At 41.2% G+C, this 20194-nt stretch overlaps 1 pseudogene; it reads right to left on the bottom strand.

The window, feature by feature from the left end:
* Nucleotides 1-18922: 18922 nt before the first annotated feature.
* LOC115852560 (small ribosomal subunit protein uS14-like) lies at nt 18923-20189 on the bottom strand (annotated as a pseudogene).
* Between the last annotated feature and the right edge of the window lie 5 nt (nt 20190-20194).

The raw sequence follows: 20194 nt of genomic DNA, 5'->3' as shown, positions 1-20194 counted from the left end.
AGCCAGTTCTGAGACCTGGAGTCCACTGGTTGAAAGGGAGGCTTGGTCTCTTATAGAAAGGATCCTACAGTGCCACCATAAGTACATAAAAAAATATTCCTCTAATCTTTCCCCAAAGGGACCCAGCGCCTCTTAACAAAGTAACACATCTACTTTGGAAAAGGGACTATCCAGACCTTTCAAGGGCTGTTGGATACAAGATCTGAGGTGACACGTGTGCCAGGGTATATGAAGCGTCATGAGTCACTGGTTTGAGTGGAGGCTGTGGAAGTCAGATGATAAACAGAGTCCTGACCCAAGTGTTGAGGTCACTTCTCTGGTCCCAGTACATACTTGGGGTAATTATACCTAGCGGTGGGGAGAGCCTGTACATTGATCCTGATCTGTGGCATAAGAAGAGTCATGGTAGGAAGAGCGAAGTGGAAGCCTCTGAAACGCCCCACCCTCCCCAATGCTGCATTCCATGTGGGATCGCAGAGATTGCTCACTCTCAAAGACATAAATCCCCACTACATCACCCTCAGTTCACCTGAGTGGCCCCTGCAGAATCCAGATGGATTCAAGTAAATGACGGTGGACTACCACAAACTCAGCCAGTTAGTATCCCTAATCACAGCAGCTGTGTCAGGTGAGGTATCTGTACTGGAACTGATTAATGCACCTCTGGCACCTGATAATGCAATGGATGTGGTGAACATTCCTTTCCATTTCCAGTAGTAAAGAGTAAGTTTCCAAAAGCAGTTCACTTTTATATGGGAAGGACAGCCAAACGTATACATTGTCTTACTTCAAGTCTGTTTTAAGTCATGCTTTCTGTCACAGTGTAATCGTTGAGACCTTGATCATCTGGACATTCTCCATAAAACTGTTGAAATTATGCTAATTGGACACGGTGAGGAAGAAAGTGACAAGTGCTCTGTCCCTGGTAAGACAGTGCATGTCAGAGGATGAGAGATAAACCCTCAGAAGTTCTGGGGCCTGTCATCAGTGAAGTTTCCAGGGGCGCAGTGTTGTAGGGCAAACCAGGCTGTCACCTCTGAGATAAGGGCAAGTTGCTGCATCTTGCATCCCTAACATGAAAAATGAGGCCTACCACTCCATGCACCTCTGGATTTTGGAGTCAGCATGTGCCACACTTGGGAATACTGTTCTGACCCATTTATCGGGCGGCTTGGAAGACTGCTGGTTTTGAATGGGGCCCAGAGCAAAGGAGGGCTCTGGTGAAGACCCACGCTGGAGGATGGGTTCCCCTGTCTCTCAATAGAGCCAATGGGCTATGGCTTGTGTGTGGCAGATAGGGACCCTGCGCAGCACCTTCGGTGGGCTCCGGCGGGAGATTTGGGGCGCCCACCCCTAGGGTTCTGAAGCAAGACCGCGCCAGCCACAGAGAAGAACTACTCACCAACTAAAAGCAGCTTCCGACACGCTATGGGGCCCAATTAGAGACTGGGCGCCTGATTATGGGGCATCAAATGATCATGTGACCAAATCTGCCTGTCCTAAACTAGATACTGGCAAATCCACCAGGCTCAGTAGCAATTCATTGCCCAATGAAAAAGGTTTGGACCCCAGTCTGTCCAGAGAGTACTGGTCATTTATAGGAAGAGGTGGCTGTGGCCCGCACGTCTCCCACCTTGTTGTACCAGTGCTTCTTAGCAGACAGGAAGAAAAATTTAGGTCTGGCTCACAGACGGGTCAGCTCGATGTGTTGGTATGAGCTGAAAATGAAGTACTGCTGCGCTACCATCCCACTTCAGGTGGCTCTGAACGACAGTAATGAAGAGAATTCTTCCAGAGACCAAAGCTTTGAGCAGTACACTTGGATACTCACTTCGTAGGGAGGGAAGGGAGTGGACAGAATAGTGGCCTAAGGAAGGTGAGCACATAAACTTCTGGGTTGAGACAGATGCCTTGCTCGTTGGTCAGGGACCTGGCAAGAGCGAGAGGGGATACTGGAGACAAGGAGGTCTGGGAAAGGAGATGGACCTGTAGCACTGGCCACAAGTGTGTGTATCTTTGTGCCTCATGTTCATACCCACTGCACAGGGGTCACTGGGTAACAAATTGGATGGATAGATGTCAGTCAGCTTCTGTCCTTGGCTACACTTGTGCTTGTAAGGTGAGGCCATGAATGGAGTTGTCATGGTGGCAAGCTATGCCCACCAACACAGGCTCTTTCTTATCAAGGCTTATCTAATTATTACTGCCTATGAATTTCTGACCTGTTAGCAGTCTTAGTGCTGAGCTCCTGATATGGTACCATCCCTAGATGACTTGGTGACAGGTTCGTTACAGCAGATCCTTTCCACCCAGGAGGGAGATTGATTCATCTTTACTGGAATTGATACCTGCCCTGGATATGAGTTTGCCTTCCCTATCCACAAGGTCTTAGAGTAGCATTACTATCTAGAAGCTTAGAGAATGCTCGATTTACCAACACGGGATCATGTATAACATTACCTTGGACCAAGAAACTCATTTTACAGTGAAAAAGGTACAGCAATGTATAGATTGCTGTGGGCTGTACCGCTTCTGTGACACCCTGTATTACCTACGAGCAGCCTAGAGCTCTGCTGGATTAGACCCCCTGGTTCCCAGGTAGGGAACACTTCCACAAGGGAGCTTCCACTGATTCCAGGGAAGGACTCCTCCACTGAACCAGAATCTGCAAATTCCACCAGGTCACTTTGAGCTCCTTGTGCCGGTGAACCAGCAGGCAAAGAAGGAGGGGATAGTAGGTCCCGATTATTAGAGGTAGATACTTAGTGGGGCAATCAGGAGTTGGTCTAGCGTGGAGGACTCGCCTGGTTCTGTCTGGTTGCTTCCATGCCAAGTGATAAGAGCAGCCACAACCTGCCAAGGGCTCAGAGCCTTCGGGGATGGAGGTCTCGTAACCTGACCAGGAGAGCCACGTGGACCGGCTGAAATGCTGGCTGACAGTGAGGGAAACCTAGAATGGGCAGAGGAGAAGGGACATGACCAATATTAGCTACAGCCTCAGGAGCAGGTGTGACAGTGGGGACTGTATTTGTTCTACTGACACTCTTATATTAAGGCTTTTGTAAAGGTCATGACCTTCGAGACTTCACCTCAAAGAATCACGGCAGCGTGGACTTAACGTGGTGCCTGCGTAGACTGTGGGATACAAGAGCTGGTGTCTTGAATGATGCCCTCAGCACACCTTTAATTGCAGTGGACTTACAGAGATGCATCTCTGGCACCTGCTGTGTGTCTTTGAACTTCCTGCCCCAGGCCTTCTCTGATACCACAGGAGCCTACCTGGCCTGCTCACCAGCACAGCCTAGGTCTCTGGGGGGCAACTCAGGGCCTGGAGACAGGAGTCAGTGGAGGAATGGTTGGACAATCCTAAGAGGTATTCTGTACACTTCTCAGGAGGTCCTGCTGAAGTGAAGGCGTTGTTACCCAGAGCAGTAACCTAAGGAGCACACGCCTACGTTTCGATTCCTCCTTTCCTGTCCCACTCTTTTCCTCCTTCATCTCTGTGTTTCGTGGAATCACTTCCTGAACAAACCACTTATACCCAAGTCTTTGGGTGTGAAATCACTGTCACTGTGCTGAAATGATGGTGTCGCCAGGGCTGCACTTCCTCAGAGGTTCTAAGGGAGAATCCATTCCTTGTCTTTTCTGGAGGCTGCAAGCATTCCTGAGCACGTGGCTGCATCACTCCAGTCTCTGCTCCGTGGTCAACACTGCTCCCACCTCTTCTGTCTGTGTAATCTCCCTCTAGCTCTCTCTCTTTTTTAAAAAAAAAATAAATTTATTTATTTATGGCTGCGTTAGGTCTTTGTTGCTGCGTGCGGGCTTTCTCTAGTTGCGACGAGTGGGGGCTACTCTTTGTTGTGGTGCGAGGGTTTCTCATTGCGGTGGCTTCTCTTGTTGTGGAGCAGGGGCTCTAGGCACGTGGGCTTTAGTAGTTGTGGCACGCGGGCTTCAGTAGTTGTGGCTCATGGGCTCTAGAGCGCAGGCTCAGTAGTTGTGGCACACGGATTTAGTTACTCTGCGGCACGTGGGATCTTCCCAGACCAGGGATCGAACCCGTGTCCCCTGCACCGGCAGGCGGATTCTTAACCACCGAGCCACCAGGGAAACCCTCCCTCTAGCTCTCTTATAAACACACTGTGATCATATTCAGGGCCAACCTGGATAATCCAGGATAATCTCATCTCAAAATCCTTAATTAAATCAAATCTGCAAAGATCCTTTTTCCAAATAAGGTAACATTTACAGGTTCCAAGCATTAGGATGTGACTCTCTCTTGCGGGATCATTTTCCTGTCCCGCCACAGTCACTACTTCTTTCCCTCACAGCTGTTGTCTCATCATTCCATTGTGTCCTAGACCTTGAATATTGGAGATGAAAATTTCTGAGTCCAGACTAATTTTTCTCCCTTGGACAGGATTTGATTTTTCTGACTGAACACTTGAAGAAGTATGGTATGTGCATGAGGGAATGATTTATTTATTCATTTAAAATGATAATAAGCCCTCAACATGTCAACATAAATAATATCTTACAAAAGTAACTATTTTATAAAATAAAACTTTGATGAGAATAGTGGCATTGTTTTTTACATTTTTGCAAGTTTCTTCAGTGTCTGCTTAACTGGAGATGGCTGGTTCTTGTACCTGCTTCTGCAGTCAGTCTCTTCCATGTGTTGTTTTGGTTGAAACATGAAGAAAACCCAGCCTGACTTAGACTTGTAGTTGGAAGCAAACAATAGCTTTTTCAGATAATTGTGGATCTTCGTTGATACTACACCAAGAGTTGACAAGAGGTAGTTTCTTAGAGGTTAGTTGCAATTTGGAATTTGAAACCATATCAATGAACTTTTTTGTCTTTTTTTTTTTAGAAAAAATTTTTAATAAATTTATTTATTTATCTTTTTATTTTTGGCTGCATTGGATCTTCATTGCTGCACACGGGCTTTCTCTAGTTGCAGCAAGTGGGTGCTACTCTTCGTTGCAGTGCACGGGCTTCTCATTGCGGTGGCTTCTCTTGTTGTGGAGTACGGGCTCTAGGCACACAGGCTTCCGTAGTTGTGGTGCACGGGCTCAATAGTTGTGGCTCATGGGCTCTAGAGCGCAGGCTCAGTAGTTGTGGCGCACGGGCTTACTTGCTCCGTGGCATGTGGGATCTTCCTGGACCAGCGCTCGAACCCGTGTCCCCTGCATTGGCAGGTGGATTCTTAACCACTGCACCACCAGGGATGTCCCATTTTTCGTCTTCTGCTACATCAAAATCTATTGCTCTGTCTTGCATGCAGAATGGGTCTTTTAGTTATGCATAATTTTAAAACATCATGCATTCATTTGTCATTTGGAAAATACTGGTTCCTTGAGTTATATAGATCTTCCAAATTTTGACAGATTTTATTATATAATATTTTAAAAATCACACTTGTTAATGTCACCACCAATCTCATCAGAAAAATATTTAAATATTGAGAAACTTTAAGCTCATGATGATAGACACACGTTTTCCAAAAATCTAAGTTTTGCTTAAAAGCACAAATTTTATCATTGGCTACAAATACTATCAGTTGTTTTCCATGAAGTGACACACTCACTTTATTCATTTTTGAGAAAGTGTTTGCCAAACACCCAAGTCAGAATAACCATAGTTTGTCAATTTTCTTTCAAGTAAAAATAGTGTTTCGTGGAGGGATGTCTGCAACATGGCAAATTGAGACCTTCCCTTTGTCTCTCCCCTTCAATCTACAACCAGTAAAACATTCACAATGCTAAAAGGGTGCCTCTGCCCCATACACTAGGGTGCTGGAGAATTCCACACTTCTGTACCTCTGAAGGTGGGTGGACTGGAGCCCATAGAGGAGGTGGAACTGGGGGAACAGTGGGGTGGTGCCTGCAGTCCTGGATTCCCACCTGCAGCAGCTGAGCCTGCAGCCCCAGAGAACTTGGCAGTAGCAGGGGAGGTGACGCACGTGACTCCATCGCCCCAGCCACCATGGCAGCCATGAGGCCTGGGATCCCATCCCTTCAGCTGCAGAGGGGCCCATGACTCCCCCGACCCTGCAGTGACAGAGCCTGTGCACCTTACAGTGGACATGACAGGGATACCTGTGCAACATTGGCTCCCCCTACCCAAACCCTCCCCCGGCAGTGGCAGAGCCTGCGGCCCACGGGATCCCAGGCAAAATGGAAGAGCCCACTCTCCTGGTGCCCCAGGAAGCAGTAATAGCCACGCTGGCAGCAGCAAGATACCAGTGACTCCAGAGGTAGAAGAAGTGATCATGAGGGCACAGGGCGACACCCCTGGCAGAGGCAGTGGAGGGTGGAAAGTGCTGACTCTCAAATATAACAAGAGGCAGCGCAGACTCAAGCAGAACGCTGTTTGCTACTTCACAGGCACTGGCAGAGGAACAACTTGTCAAGCACCACGAAGAACCACGATAACACTGTACCACAAAAAGGAAATGACAGTTCTCCAGAAACCAAACTTAAAATCATGGAATATTGTGATCTAACTGATAGAGAATTCAAAATAGCTGTCATGAAGAAAATCAGTGAGCTGCAAGAAAACTCGTAAAGGTAGTTAAATGGGCTCAGGAAGAAAATTAATGAACTGAAGGAATACTTTACCAAAGAGATTGAAACTCTAAAAAGAAACCAAACAGAAATTCTGGAGCTGAAGAACTCAATAGATGAGATGAAGGATGCATTAGAAAGAATTGGAAATAGAGCAGACCATATGGAAGAGAGAAAGAGCAAAAACAGAAATCTAGAAATGATACAAATATAAGAGGCAAGAGAAATAAAATATTTTTTAAATGATAAAATTCTTTTTTTTGAGGCAAGGAATACAACTTTATTCGGAAAGCCAGCAGACTGAGAAGATGGCAGACTAGTGTCTCAAAATAACCGTCTTATTGGGGTCTGGACACCAGTTTCTTTTATAGAATCAGAGAGGGAAGTAAAGTAACAAGGGCAAACATCTGGAATGGCCAGCCTTGGACGTGTTAATTTCTTCTCTCTTGCAGCCCTTCACAGGTGGGTAGGGTTCCCTGAGGCAGGCCATTATGTATGATTATAATAACAAAAGCAATGAAGAGCAAAGGCTAAAGTCAAAGAAACAGATCCAACATGGAGTGAAAATTGGCTCTTCCCTGTTACGGATATACAAGTCCATGAAGTTAAGAGAACACCTAATTACCTCAATGCAAAAAGACCTTCTCCAAGACACATTATATTAAAATTGTCAAAAGTCAATAACAAAGAATTTTGAAGGTAGCTGGGGAAAAAAGGATGTTAACCTACATAGGAACCCCCATTAATTTATCAGCAGATTTCTCAGAAGAAACTCTACAGGCCAGGAGGGAGTGGAACGATATTCTCAAAGTACTGAAAGATATAAACTGTCACCCGAGAATACTTTATCCAGCAAAGTTATCATTCAGATATGAAGGGAAATAAAGACTTTCCGAGACAAACAAGAGCTGAGGAAGTTCATTAATACTAGACCTAATGGTTAAGCAGCAAGTTTCCACTGTATAGCTCAGGGAACTATATTCAATATCCTGTAATAAACCATAGTGGAAAAGAATATGAAAAAGAGTGTACTGATATATATGTATAACTGAGTCACTTTGCTGTACAGCAGAAATTAACACAACATTGTATTTGACTATACTTCAATTAAAAAAACCCAAACAAACAACCCACTAGATCTGCCTTACAAGAAATGTTGAAAGGAGCTCTTTTACCAGAAACAAAAAGGCTAAAGTACACAAAACTTCAAGTAAGGTGATAAATAGACAGAATCAGAAAATTGCAACTCTTTATCAGAATAGGTTTTTAAACACTTTATTATAGCATAAATGTTAAAAAGGGGGAAAGAAGAAAAAAACTATGGCTACTTCAATTTGTTGACAAACTCACAACATAAAAAGAGATAATTTGAGACAACAAAAACACAAAAGGGGAAGAGGAAAACGACAGAACCCTTGTAGGTAAATGAAGATAAGATGCTATCAGCAGAAAAAAGACCATTTTATCTCAGAAACATTTTATGCAAACCTCATGATAATGACAAAACATAAATCTAGAGCAGAGACATGAAACAAAAAAGAGGAAACTGAGAAAAACATAAGAGAAAACCACCAAACCAAAATGGCAGACAGAAACACAAGAAAAAAGAAACAATGGAGTTGTAGAGCAACCAGAAAACAAGAAATAACATGGCAATACTAAGTTCTCAGCTATCAATAATCACCCTAAATATAAATGGGTTGATGTCGCCAATCAAAATACAGAGTGGATTAAAAAATAAGACCCAACTAAAGCTTCCTCCAGGAGGCTCACCTCAGCTCTGAAGACACATGTAGGCTCACAGTGAAGGAATGAAAGGTGATGCTCCAAACAAATGGCAGCCAGAAGAAAGGGGTGCAGCCATGTTCATATCAGACAAAATAGACTTCAAGCCAAAAAAGGTAACAAGACACAAAAATGGGTAGTATACGATGATGAAGAAGCCTACTCATCAAGAAGACATGACATTAGTAATATATATGCACCTAACATGGGAGCACCAAAATATTTAAAACAAACATTAGCAGACCTAAAGGGAGAAATTGACAGTAACACAATGATGATAGGAGATTTTAACACCCACTTACATCAACGGATAGTTCACCCATACAGAAAGTCAACAAGGACACAGTGGCCTTAAATGAAACATGGGACCAGATGGATTTGATAGATTTGTACAGAACATTCCATCCAAATGCAGCAGAAAACACATTCTTCTCAAGTGCACATGGAACTTTCTCAAGAATAGACCGTATGTTGAGACACAAAACAAGTGTCAATAAATTTAAGAAGATTGGAATCATATCAAGCAATTTTCCAATCCAACGGTATGAAACTAGAAATCAACTACAAGCAGAAAGCTGGGAAGATCACAAATATGTGGAGACTGACCAACATGCTACTGAACAACATTGGGTCAACGAAAAAAATCAAAGCAGACATAAAACAATACCCGAAGACAAATGAAAATAAGAATACAACATATCAAAATCTGTAGGTAGTATAGTCATTTTCATAATATTGATTCTTCCAATCCAAGAACATGGTATATCTCTCCATCTGTCTGTGTCATCTTTGATTTCTTTCATCAGTGTTTTATAGTTTTCTGAGTACAGGTCTTTTGCCTGCTCAGGTAGGTTTATTCCTACGTATTTTATTCTTTTTGTTGCAATGGTGAATGGGATTATTTCCTTAATTTCTCTTTCTGATCTTTCATTGTTAGTGTATAGGGGTGCATGGTAGTGTATATATGTCAATCCTAATCTCCCAGTTCGTCCCACCCTCCCCTTCCCTCACTGTGTCCACATGCCTGCTCTCTATGTTTGTGTCTCTATTCCTTCCCTGGAAATAGATTCATCTGTACCATTTTTCTAGATTCCACATATATGCATTAATATATGATATTTGTTTTTCTCTTTCTGACTTACTTCACTCTATATGACAGAATCTAGGTCCATCCACATCTCTACAAATGACCCAATTTCATTCCTTTTTATGGCTGAGTAATATTCCATTGTATATAGGTACCACATCTTCTTTATACATTCATCTGTCATAATGAACCCTGAGGTACATGTGTCATTTCGAATTATGGTTTTCTCAGGGTATATGCCCGGTAGTGGGATTGCTGGGTCATATAGTAGTTATGGTTTTAGTGTTTTAAGGAACCTCCATACTATTCTCCACAGTGGTTGTATCAATTTACATTCCCACCAAGAGTGCAAGAGGGTTCCCTTTTCTCCACACCCTCTCCAGCATTTGTTGTTTGTAGATTTTCTGATGATGCCCATTCTAAATGGTGTGAGGTGATACCTCATTGTAGTTTTGATTTGCATTTCTCTAATAATTAGTGACGTTGAGCATCTTTTCATGTGCTTGTTGGCCATCTATATGTCTTCTTTGGAGAAATGTCTATTTAGATTCTGCCCAGTTTTTGATTGGGTTATTTGTTTTTTGTTATTGAGCTGTATGAGCTGTTTGTATATTTTGGAGATTAATCCCTTGCCTGTTGCTTCATTTGTACATATTTTCTCCCATTCTGAGGGTTGTCTTTTTGTCTTGTTTATGGTTTCCTTTGCTGTGCAAAAGTTTTTAAGTTTAACTAGGTCCCATTTGTTTATCTTTATTTTTATTTTCATTACTCTAGGAGCTGGGTCGAAAAAGATCTTGTTGTGGTTTATGTCAAAGAATGTTTTTCCTAAATTTTCCTCTAAGAGTTTTATAGTGTCTGGTCTTACATTTAGGTCTTTAATCCATTTGGGGTTTATTTTTGTGTATGGTGTTAGGGAGTGCTCTAATTTCATTCCTTTACATGTAGCTGTCCAGTTTTCCCAGCACCGCTTATTGAAGAGGCTGTCTTTTCTCCATTGTATATCCTTTCCTCCTTTGTCATAGATTAGGTGACCATAGGTGCGTGGGCTTTCTAGCCTGTACCATTGATCCATATTTCTGTTTTTGTGCCAGTACCACACTGTCTTGATTACTGTAGCTTTGTAGAATAGTCTGAAGTTGGGGAACCTGATTCCTCCAGCTCTGTTTTTCTTTCTCAAGATTGCTTTGGCTATTCAGGGTCTTTGACATATACACACTGCCATGTGTAAAATAGATAGCTAGTGGGAACCTGCTGTATAGCACAGGGAGCTCAGCTCAGTGCTCTGTGAGTGCTCTCAGTGCTCTGTGAGCTCAGTGCTCTAGATGGGTGGGATGGCGGGTGGGAGGGAGGTCCAAGAGGGAGGGGATATATGTATATATATAGCTGATTCACTTCATTGTACAGCAGAAACTAACACATTGTAAAGCAATTATACGCCAATAAAAAAATTTTTTTTTAATCTATGGGGTGGGACTTCCCTTGTGGTCTGGTGGTAAAGAATCTGTCTTCCAACGCAGGGGACACATGTTGATTCCTGGTCGAGGAACTAAGATCCCACGTGCAGCAGGACAACTAAGTCCATGTGCTGCAACTACTGAGCCCACACGCTCTGGAGCCTGTGTGCCACAACTAGAGAGAAGAAACCCTCATGCCACAACTAGAGAGAAGCCTGAGTGCTGCAACAAAGAGCCCACGCACTGCAATGAAAATCCCATGTGTTGCATCTAAGACCTGACGCAGCCATAAATAAATAAATAAATAAAATAAAGGAATTCTAAAAAAAATCTATGGGGTGCAGCAAAAACATAGTTTATAGCAGTATAGGTCTACCTCAAGACACAGAAAAATCTCAAATAAACAATAACTTTTCACTTAAAGGAACTAGAAAAAGAAGAACAAACAAAACCCAAAATCAGTAGAAGGAAGGAAATAATTAAGAGCAGAGCAGAAATAAATGAAGTAGAGACAAAAAGATAATAGTAAACACCAGTGAAACTAAGAGGTAGCTCTTTGGAAAGATAAACAAAGTTGACAAAGATCTATCCAGGCTCACTGAGAAAAAAAGAGAGAAGACTCTGATAAATAAAATCAGAAACGAAAGAGGAGAACTAATGGATACCTCAGAAATACAAAGGATTATGAGAGAATATTATGAACAGCTATGTGCCAACAAAGTAGACAACCTAGAAGAAATGGACAAATCATTGGAATCATACATCCTTCCAAGACTGAATCATGAAGAAATAGAAAATCTGAATAGGCTGATCACTACTGCAGAGATTTAAACAGTAATCAAAAAGCTCCCCCCAGAGGCTTCCCTGGTGGTGCAGTGGTTGAGAGTCCTCCTGCTGATGCAGGGGACGCGAGTTCCTGCCCCGGTCTGGGAGGATCCCACATGCCGCGGAGCGGCTGGGCCCGTGAGCCATGGCCGCTGGGCCTGCGCGTCCGGAGCCTGTGGTCCGCGGCGGGAGAGGCCACAACAGTGAGAGGCCCGCGTACCGCTAAAAAAAAAAATCTCCCCCGAAACAAAAGTCCAGGACCAGATGGCTTCAAAGGTAAATGCTACCAAACATCCAAAGAATATTTAATACCTATTCATCTCAAACTACTCCAAAAAACTGAAGAGGCGGGAATGCTTCCTAACTCATTTTATAAGGCCAACATCACCCTGATTCCAAAACCAGACAAAGACAACACAAAAAAAGAAAATTACAGGCCAACATCTCTGATGAACACAGATTGAAAAATCCTCAACAAAACACTAGAAAACCAATACAATAATACATTAAAAGGATCATACACCACGATCGAGTGGGACTTATCCCAGGGAGGGAAGGATGGTTCCATGTCCACAAATCAATCAATATGATACACCACATTAACAAAATGAAGGATAAAGACCATATGATTATCTCAATAGATGCTGAAAAAGCATTTGACAAGATTCAACACCCATTTATGATACAAAAAAAACACAAACTCTCAATAAAGTGAGCATAGAAGGAATGTACCTCAACATAATAAAGGCATATATGATGAGCCCACAGCTAACATCATACTCAATGGTGAAAAACTGAAAGCATTACCTCTAAAATCAGAAACAAGACAAGGATGCCCACTCTTGCCGCTCTTATTCAGCACAGTATTGGAAAACCTAGCCAGAGCAGTTAGGCAAGAAAAAGAAATTAAAGGCATCCAAATTGGAAAGGAAGAAGTAAAACTGCCACTATTTGCAGATGACATGATTTTATATATAGAAAACCCTAAAGACCCCACCAAAAAATATTAGAAATAATAAACAAATAGGGAGGAACAAGATAAGCGTAGGGGATTAAGAGGTACAAACTACTATGTATAAAGTAAATAATCTACAAGGATCTATTGTACAGGGACTATAGCCAATATTTTATAATAACTATAAATAGAGTATAACCTTTAAAATCATGAATCACTATGTTGTACACCTGAAACTTATATAATATGTAAATCAATATACCGCAATAAAAAAGAAATCAAATAAAATGGGGAAAATATATATTTCAGTGAAAACATTTCTGTGAAGGTGCAAGGAGTTTTAACTTTAGCTTCCTGATAATAAAGTGGGATATTTTTTTAATTTTCTAGAAAAAAAGAAATAGTAAATACAGTAATCTTGTGGGGCACAAAATCAACACACAGAAATCTGTTGCCTTTAGGGGATTCCCTGGAGGTCCAGTGGTTAGGACTCTGTGCTTTTACTGCCAAGGCCCAGGTTTGATCCCTGGTTGGGGAAGTAAGATCCCACAAGCCACACGGCACTACCAAGAAAAACAAAAACAAAACCTATTGCATTTCTATATGCTAACAATAAGCTAACAGAAAGAGAAATTAAGAAAACAATTCCATTTCACTTATTTCTGTTTTTTCCTTCTAATTCATTGGTTCTTCTCCTCCCTTCCAGGCTTTTCCATTTAGTTTTTTTTTTTTTTTTAAATATTTATTTATTTATGTGGCTGTGTCAGGTCTTAGTTGCGGCATGCTGTTCTCCATTGAGGCATATGGGATCTTTCATTGCAACATGCAGGCTTCTCTCTAGTTGTGGCATGTGGGTTTTTCTCTCTCTAGTTGTGGTGCATGGGCTCCAGGGCACATGGGCTCTGTAGTTTGTGGCACGTGGGCTCTCTCACTGAGGTGCACAGGCTCAGTAGTTGCGACGTGCAGGCTTAGTTGCCCCACAGCATGTGGGATCTTAGTTCCCTGACCAGGGATCGAACCTGTGTCCCCTGCATTGGTAGGAGGATTCTTTACCACTGGACCACCAGGGAAGTCCCTAGTTTATTTTTATTTTTATATTAAAATTCATCTCTTGAGACAACCTGTAGTTGGGTCTCACTTTTTTATACAGTCTAACAATCTCTGCATTGTCATTTAAGTGTTTAGAAGATTTCCATTTAATGTAATTATTGACATTTTGGCTTTAAACCTACCATCTTGCTATTTGTCTTATATTTGTCCCATCTTACCTTTGTTTTATTTCTCTTCCTTTTTGCTTTCTTTTATATTAAACAAACATGTTTCAGAATTCCATTTTATCTCCACTCTTAGCTAACTAACTATATCTCTGTGATTTTTTTTTTTTTTTGGCCACGCCACGCAGCATGCGAGATCTTAGTTCCCCCACCAGGGATTGAACCCATGCCCCCTGCATTGGAAGCATGGAGTCTTAACTACTGGACCTCCAGGGAAGTCCCTCTATGATTTTTAATGTGTGTTCTCTTGAGTTTGTAGTATGCATTTTTAGATTATCATAGTTTACCCTCAAATAAAAATATAAGAACCTTCCAACAGCGTATTTCCTATTCTCCCTCCCCCCACTTTGTGCTGTTGTTGTTGTATGTTTTACTTACACATGTGTTTTAAACTCTACAGTACATTGCTGATTTTAAAAATGTATACAGTCAATTATATTTTAAAGAAATTCAAGCATGAAAAAAATCTTTTAGGATTACCCTCAGTCCTCTTTATTCCTTTGTGTACACCCAGGTTCTCCTCAGATGTGTTTCATTCATTCTAAATAACTTATTTTAATATTCCTTGTATTGCAGATATGCTAGTGAAAAATTATCTCAGATTTTGTATGTCTGTTGTTGTCTTTATTTCACCTTCACTTTTTGGAGGATGTTTTCACTGCATGTAGAATACTAGGTTGAAAATGTTTTCCTTTTAGCAATTTAAGGATGTCATTCCATTTATTATGGTTTACCTTGTTTCTGATGAGAAATCAGCAAAAATTCTTATCCTTGTTTCCTGATATGCACGTGTCTTTTTTTCTGGCTGTTTTTAATACTTTTTTTTGATCATAAATTTTCAGCAACTAGATTATTATATGTTTTGAAGTAGTTTATTTTGTGTTTTTCCTGCTTGGGATTTGTTGAGTATTTTGGACCTGTGGGTTTATAGTTTTCAAAACATTTGGAAAAATTTCAGCCATTATTTCTTTCAATGCTTTTGTGTGTGTGCTTACCCTTTGTGCGTGTCTCCAATTATATAGTTGTTAGACTGCTTGATATTTTCCCAGAGATCAATGAGGCTTGTTAATTTTTTTTCAATGTTTTTTCTCTCTGCTTCAATTTGGATAGTTTCTATTACTCTGTTTTCATGTTCACTTATCTTTTCTTCCTCAGTGTCTAACCCACTGTTAACCTCATCTAGTAAAATTTTCATTTCATATACTGAATTTTCGTCTCTCAAAATTCCATTTGATTCTTTTTTTTTTTTTTTGATTCTTTTTTATGTCTTCCATTTCTTTGCTCATTGTGTTGATGTTTTCTATAAATCCATGAGTATATTTATAATAGTTGTTCTAAGTCCATGTCTATTAATTCTGTGATTTCTGTCCTTTCTGATTCTGTTTTGACTGATTTTTTCCTTCCAGATTTTTCCTGATTCACTGCAGGTCTGGGATTTTTTTGTTGTTGTTGTTGTTGCAGGACATAAGTGCTTGGATTTCATTAACCTCCTCTAAAGAGTATTGAAGTTGGTTTTGGAAGTCAGTTAAGTTTCTTGTGGATCCTTGATTCTTTTCAGGTTCATTTAAAAACTTTGTAAGCATCAGTCTAAAGTGGTCTTTACTCTGGGGTTAGTCTAGCCCCACTGAATGTGACAGTGTCCAATATGTCTCACCACTTAGCTATTGGATCTTGACCTTCCCCCAGTCCTACATGAGCTCTGGGAATTTTATAGTTTACAGTTTCCCAATAACTTTTCTTTACGCAGCCTTATGGAATTTTATTCTACGTAAGCACAACTGAGTATTTACTAAAACTTAGGGGGATCCTATTGTAGATTTCTGGAACTCTTTCCCTGAATTGATTCTTTTCCTCTAGTACTTTTATCTGAAAATTCCAAATACATCAGCCTCCTCAAACTCTGACATCTGTCTTCTAAACTCATCAAGACCACCACACTCTAATTGGACCCTCTTCCCTACACTGAAGTCTGGAAATGCCTCCATTTGGAGAACCAGGGAAAACCAGGGCAATCATAGGCTTTATGTAATTTGCTTCCTTTCTCTCAGGGATCACAGTCCTGTGCTGTCCTTTGTCCAATGTCTGAAAATAGTTGCTTCCAATATTTTGTTTACTTGTCTGGATTTTTCCCCCTTTGGCAGGTGGGCAAGTCCAATAGCTGTTATTCCATAATGGCTGGAAGCCATTTAAAAAATCATAATTAATTGTTGAATGTTATAAAATTCACATTGACTACTGAAACCCATGTGCCTAGAGCCCGTGCTCCACAACAAGAGAAGCCACCACAATGAGAAGCCCGCGCACCACAACGAAGAGTAGCCCCGACTCGCCGCAGCTAGAGGAAACGTGTGCGCAGCAACAAAGACCCAACACGGCCAAAAATAAAAGCAAATAAACAAATAAACTTATTTTTTAAAAAATCACATTGCATGAGATGATCATGCAATTTTTCTCTCTTTGTCCATGAATGTGTTGAATTACCATTGAAAATGCAAGTGGGATGTTGAGACATTCTTGGATTTCTCTGTTAAACCCATGTGATCAGGATGCATTTACAAAAATAAACTGTTGAATTTCATTAGCTAATATTTTGTTGGGACTTTTGCACATGCTCATAAGAGAAATAGACATATAATTTATTAATTTTCTTGAGCTATTCTTATCATGTTGTAGCTTCATAAAATGAATGGAGATGTAATATGGTGAGCTACATTCCTAAATAGAATTTCCTGCTGAAAGTGGTTAAAAATCCAGGATAAACTATTTTCTAAAGAAGTGTTTTCTAAGATCATTGATGATCTAGTAAGAAAACAGGGACTAAATAAGACAGGAGCCCAGAGGGACAGGTGGAGCACTGCACATTGCTTTTGATCAGGGCATTTGGTGAACCAAGAAAACTTGGATTTGGGATTTTATAGCCTATGCCATGTTGACTAGTGCCCCACCACCACCAATTCATATCCACTCAGAACCTCAGCATGTGACTTTATTTAGACATAGGGTATTTGCAGATGTAATTAGTTAATATAAGGTCATACTGGATTAGGTTGGTGACACCAGTCACCTAATCCAATGACTGGTGTCCTTATAAGAAGAGGGAAATTTGGACACAGACAGAGAAACATAGGAGAGAAGGTCACGTGACAATGGAAGCAGAGATTAAAGTGATGCATCCGCAAGCCGAGGAAAGCCAGCAACCACCAGAAGCTAGGAAAAGGCAAGAAAGAGCCCTTCCCTAGTGTCTTTGGAGAGAGCATGGCCTGCTGACTGTGCAGAGAGCAGTCTGCTTGATTTTGAGCTTCTAGACTCCAGAACTGTGAGAGAATAAAGTTCTGTTGTTTTGAGCCACCAAGTTAGCAGTATTTTTTATGGCAGCCCTAGGAAACTAATATGTAATCTTTGAGACGTAGAGAACAGATATAAAGCACAGAGCCCACCCAGGAGGAGAGCCCAATAAGAGACCAACCCTCTACAAAGCTTAGACAGTGAAAGGTTAAACCCCCCGTGTAGGGATGAAGTAGAGATACTCTCTGTCTTTTGAGGATTGTGAAGAAAATTGACAGCTTCGAATCTGGGGCAAAGTGAAGTTGTGTGTGTGTGTGTGTGTGTGTGCGTGTGCGTGTGTGTGTGTGTGAGCGAGAGAGAGAGAGAGAGAGAGATGGAGACAGAGACAGAGAGACAGAGAGAGAGATACAGAGGCAGAGACACAGAGACAGAGATGAGAAAGAGATGCTGAAAACTTAGAACAAGAAGTTGGTCTTCACATGGGTTGCAGCTCAAATTCATACAGTTAGGGTGGTCCAAGAAACCTCAGTGGGCATTAAATATATAATGATCTCAGGTTTGTAATTCTGTAGGTGCCTGGTAGAAGCAAACGGAGATTCTCTCTGCAGGTACTCACTTTCTTCTTAGGCCTCAGAGTTTTCCATAAATACAATGCCAAGGCTAACAAGCACCTCTAAGTTAAAAAAGGTAATTAAACAGAAAGATAATGGGAAATCATGGCAGCAAGCCAGCAGTAACCACAGATAGCACGTTTCAAATAATGAAATTATCAAACAGATTATAACATGCCTATGTTCAATATAGTAATAAAAGGCAAGTTTGAAAATATGTGCAGAAACTAAAAAAACTATAATGAATAATCAAGCAGCTTGAGAAGAATTTCCAAATGGAAGTTCTAAAATAAAAGTTTTAATTTAGTAAAAATGCTAATTGAATTTTAACTAAATTTAAAACTCAGTATACAGCTTTAAGAGCAGATTATAAACAGTTAAAAACAGAGTTAGTGAACTAAAAGATAAATGTGAATAAATTAACTGAATATTGCCTGGAAGGACATAGAGATGGAAAACATGAAAGAAAGGTTAGGAAATATGGAGGCTTGAATGAGAAGGTCCATCCAGCATGAGTCTGTTGGAGTCCCAGAAGGAGGAGAGATGGAACGGAGCAGAGGCAATATTTGAAGAGATAATGGCTGTGAAATTTCTAAACTGATGAAAGAGAAATCATATAGTGAAGAAGCTCTGTGAACCTCAGCCAGAAAAAATAAATACACCACACCTAGATACACCGCATCGAAACATCAGAACACCAAAGTCAGGGAGAGAAGTCCTAAATGCAGCTGGAGAGGAAATTACCTCAAGGAAGTGGCAGACAGAGAGGTGGCTTCTCATAGCAACAAGGGAATTCAGAGGAAGACACTGGGTGACGATGGAAATGAACTACCTGACCTAGAATTCTATATCCAGTGAAAACATCTTTCAGGAGATAGGGCAACATAAAGACATTTTTAGACAAACTGAGAGTTTACCTCCCAAAGCTTTCAATAAGGAAAATTCTGAAGAATGTACTTCAGGCAAAGGGAGTCTTTTAAGACATTTATTTATTATTTTGAGGGAAGTTTTAACATTTTCATTTTATATACAAAGAGCTTGCATTGTTTCTGCATAGGGTAGATGTCCCCGATGACACATTCAAGGAAGTTCACTTAGTCCAGCTTCATTTATGAAGCCGATATCCTTCGCATACTAGCAGAAACACTGGTGGCACATATCGAGGCCGTATTTCCAGATCAGACCAGGCCGGTTTGAGCAGACGTGGCAAAAGTGAGAGCCTTGCCGAATTTTCTCCGATGGCTCCGGTAGAGCTGCTGGTGACCCATCTTGCTTTCTTGGCTGCAACGAAGCAAAAAGCTAGACATTCAGATTTCAGAGATTGTTATTATTTCCTCGTAACAATCCCTTAAAAAAAAAGATTCAAGTCCGATTCATTGTCATGATAGTTTTCCTCATTGGTAGAAATCTGTTTTCCAAAAGGTATAACTATTTGTAAGCATTCTTTCTTAAACCAAAAGAAGGACATTTTAACTGTCCTTTCCTTTAAGGCATAACAGTACTGAAAACCCCATGGCTTTGGATCACTTATATGAACAGAGATGAGAACATACCATTTATTTTTAACACTAGATTATGCTTGTTTGCTGTTGGAAATGATCCAGAAGAGAAGAACTTGATGATTCCAGAAAGGAGTTTAATTTAAAGCAAGGAACTTGAGTTGGCAATGAGAAAAGTGGGAGGATCGGGCTTCCCTGCTGGCGCAGTGGTTAAGAATCCGCCTGCCGACGCAGGGGACACGTGTTTGAGCCCTGGTCTGGGAAGATTCCATGAGCCACGGAGCCACAACTACTGAGTCCACGCTCCTATAGCCCGTGCTCTGCAACAAGAGAAGCCACCACAATGAGAAGGCTGTGCACCGCAACTGAAGCGTAGCCTTCACTACCCGCAACTAGAGAAAAGCCCGCACGCAGCAACGAAGACCAAATGCAGCCAAAAATAAATAAATAAAATAAACAAATTTATTTTTTTAAAAGTGAATGTTAAAAAAAGAAGTGGGAGGATCAATGGATTGGAGATCTGTGTTGCGTTTATAACATGGACCCCCAGTTCTTTGACACTCATCCCATTAAGAGGTGGGTCTATGACTGCTCTCTTGAATCTGGATGGGATCATGACTGCTTTGACCAATAGGAAGCCATATGACTTCCAAGGCCAAATCAGAAAAGGCCATGCAGCTGACCCCTGGCCCTCCTAGTACAGTCACTCTGGGAGAAGCTAGCCATTACGTAAGAAGTCCAACTATCCTGAGACTTCCATGCTGGAGAGGTCAGGTGTAGGTGCTGGTTGACAGCCCCAGCTGAGCTCCCAGTCAACAGTACCAACTGTCAACTTTGCAAGGGAGCCATCTTT

The sequence above is a fragment of the Globicephala melas genome, chromosome 10 (assembly GCF_963455315.2).
Source record: "Globicephala melas chromosome 10, mGloMel1.2, whole genome shotgun sequence".
Taxonomy (NCBI): domain Eukaryota; kingdom Metazoa; phylum Chordata; class Mammalia; order Artiodactyla; family Delphinidae; genus Globicephala; species Globicephala melas.
Note: the sequence above shows the minus strand (reverse complement) of the source record. Positions and strands in the feature narration are given on the sequence as shown.